Source organism: Rhinopithecus bieti, unplaced genomic scaffold (assembly GCF_001698545.2).
Source record: "Rhinopithecus bieti isolate Rb0 unplaced genomic scaffold, ASM169854v2 scaffold_13351, whole genome shotgun sequence".
Classification (NCBI taxonomy): domain Eukaryota; kingdom Metazoa; phylum Chordata; class Mammalia; order Primates; family Cercopithecidae; genus Rhinopithecus; species Rhinopithecus bieti.
Window position 1 is genome coordinate 2,573,397 of NW_016807514.1, and position 3,343 is coordinate 2,576,739.

Sequence of the window (3,343 nt, forward strand, 5' to 3'; positions counted from 1 at the left end):
ACCAGGAAGGAAGACCCACCTGGCACTCATGCAGACCCCCTCCTTCCCAGCGGGAGTCCCACATCGACCATAGCAGGGACAAGGCCCCCGCCTCCCTGGTTGCAGGGAGTCCAGGGAGCCCGGGAAGCACCCGGGGGGGACTTGCTCATTTAAGCAGGAACGGCGCAGCCACTGACACTCCTTGCTGGGCCGGTGCTCAGGGGATGCCTGCGTGTTCTGTGAAACGAGTCTGTTCACACCAATAAGCAAAACATATTCCTGGTCATCAGCATGATAGTCACCTCCTCATCACAGCTCACCAGGGCCCAGTGGAAGTTACGGCCATGCTTTATAGCGTCCCAGACCAGGCTGTGAACCTGCCGGGGGCTGAGAAGGGCAGCCATGTCTGCACTCCTGTGCCCAAACTGCCCTCTGACAGACCGGATCACGATGCCAAGCTAACAGCTGCCAGTCCGGCATGAACAGGCCTGAGACGGGCTGGGGCTGGGGGCCGGCATTGACCTTGGGAGCCCATGTCCCTGCAGGGTAATGTGGCTGGTACTCAACTCAAATTTACTTCTAAATCGTTCCACTCTGACAATTCCGTGGCCGCCCAAGGGGTGCTTAGGAGCCACCGGGGAGCTGTGGAGGCAGGGGGGGACGGCGGGTGCCTGCTGCCTGTGCGCCCCCGTGCCACCAGTCACCTGTCTCCTCTGCGGATCCAGGCCTGGGTGGCGAGAGTTCCCCTTTCCCTCCCCAGCTCTGCCCTGCGTGCCCCAGCCCGCCTCTTGCCCTGCACACTCAGGTGTTCGTTTCTGGGTCACCAGCAGCCACAGACCACACTGGCTGCAGCCACCACTTTCCCCAGACCAAGTTGCTGGCTGGTGTCACCACTTCTGTCTGGCACTTCCTGAAACACAGCAGCCTGACCACAGAATCGCAGACGCCCACACACTCGTGGCAACTTCTAAAAAATTCTCGGGGCTCAGGGAAATTTGCCAGGAACTCCTTCCTTGTCTCACCTGCTCTCCGCTCGGGTGGGTTGGGGTGCACAGGCCTGGCCCCACAGACCCCCGCACATTCCCCTCCTTCCCTGCGCTCTGGGGCTGGGCCAAATTGGCCATTCCTCAGCCATAGCCAGGTGGGAGTGGGCGTTTGCTCCGAGCTCTGGCAGGCTAGCCTCACGCTGTCCACTCTCCCTCCCTGCCCTGCTTTCATCTCTTTCCTAGGGCCCGCCTTTCTACCTTACCACCACCACAGCATGCAGCCTCCGAGAACTCATGTGAACCCCACAATCTAAGGGGCCCACAGGCACTGCGACCTCAGCCTGCAGGACCAGACACACAGTGGAGATACGGGGGGTCCCAGGGCGCCCAGAGGCAGAGAGCACATGACCTGTGGCATTCAGGCTCTCGTTCCCCACTTGATTCCAGGGCCTCCAAAGTCTAGAGAAACAATCAGTTGATTCTGGAAGGGGACTTTTCATGGGCAGATGGTTTCTGACCAAGCCCCAGCCGCACCCCAGTCTGACCGTGTTGCAGCCTGGCTGTACAGAAATGTGGAGGGCAGACTGTCCTGGTGCTACCAAACATCCCAACACTGGACAGTACCCAGGCTCAGCCTCCAGCATGGAGCTAGCCTGAGGCTCTGCTCTGACATTGGGCTAGCCTGGGCTTTGCCTCTGAAATAGGGGTAGCCTGGGGTCTCCTGACATCGGCCAGCCTGGGCCCTTCAAGAGATCTGGGTGAGGAAAACAGTATTAAGGGGTGAGAATTCCTCTTCTCACCACTTCTCACTTCTCAGCCAGGTCAGGAGAAGAGGTCTGCTCAGGGAAGTTACTGCTGAGGGCAGTCAGCCAGGGTTGGCTCCATGTTCCTGGCTTTACAGGCGTTAGACAGTGATTCCAGAGGTGGGACGCCGCCTCCGTCCCTGCAGCAGGGAGCGCTTGGCCCGAGGGGTCCCAGGGGTCTGAGGTAGCAGCCCTGACTGCCTCTCACTTCTGTCTATGTCAAAGTCGTGGAAAGGGGCCGCAGCTGCAAATGTCCCCTCTGCCCCTGGGTTTAAGATGTTGCCTTAAGATTTCATGTCCTCCCTGAGACAGCCCCTGACCCCAACCCCAGCCCAGGTTGCCACCCTGGAGCCGCCGGGAGACCCCAAGGTGCATCAGCCCCCAGCTCGTGGGTCAGAGCCCAGACCAGGGGTGCCCAGACAGAGGGAGGAGGCTCCCTGCACCAGGCGTACATCCAGCACGTGGTTGTGCAGACCCCTGCACAGAGCCCTGAGGACGCCCGGCCGGCCTGAGGGGGATGTAGTGTGTGCCTCCCACACATTTCCCACTCGCTGATCAGAAATGGTGAGTGCTGGATGTTTTCTAACTAAACAGTACATTTTGCCAAGGAAATAAAAAGATAGCTCCCAGCATGTCCAGACCTATCCCAGGTAGGTCTCAGGATGCTCTGATCCTGAGACCTGCTCCATTCATGGACCCAAGTGCTGGTGGCACTCGGTGCCTGTAGGGTATGGGCATGTGTAAGGATGAGCAGTGGGGCAGGACTGGGTGCCTATGCCCCTGGTGGCTGACACCCTCAGGAGCACACAGTAGCCTCTGCCTCGGGGCTCACGAACAGCAGCCCTCGTGCCTGGCACCTCCCTGCAAGACTGCCTCTCTGAGCCCCTGGGGTCGGGCCCTGCTGCAGAGCCATACCACGTCTCCCACCACCTGGGGCCCCGGGCACAGTCACGGTGCTCTCTGAGCCTGGTGTCCATGTCTACAAGCAGGTGACACCAGCACCATGCAGCAGTGCCATGACATGGGGGTCCAGGGAGCGTCCTGTGTGGTCCACCCTTATCCACGGCTGGCTCCATCTTATCCTTTACATCGGGACCTGCGTCCCCTCCCCAGGAAGCCGTCTTGGGGCTCACGCGGCCCTCCCAAACCCAGCATCTCTCACGGTCCCACTGATTTTCCAGGCAGGTTCTACAATGTGAATTATCTCGCATCTGACCACCTGCCAACCATCCATCACCCCCATTAGTGGGAGGCCCTCTAGGGACAGGCCCTTTCTCTCCAGGCTGGGTCCCCACTGGGCCTTGGGGTTCACAGAGTCAGGGTGAGTGGGGGCCCCTCCATCAGCCTGAGTCCACTTGGAGCAGCCGGCTCCACCCCGAGCTCGTGGCCCCTATGTCTATGGAGGGACAGCTCCATCCCCTCCCCCAGGGCTGTGGGGTGATCATGGAAGGAGCTCAGCACAGCTGCTGGTGGAGTGGGTGCTCAGCAAAGGCAGCTGCGGCCCCTCTGCAGCAGGGACCCCAGCCTCTCTCAGACTCTCCCACAGGAATGAGGGGTACATGGAGAAGTATGGCA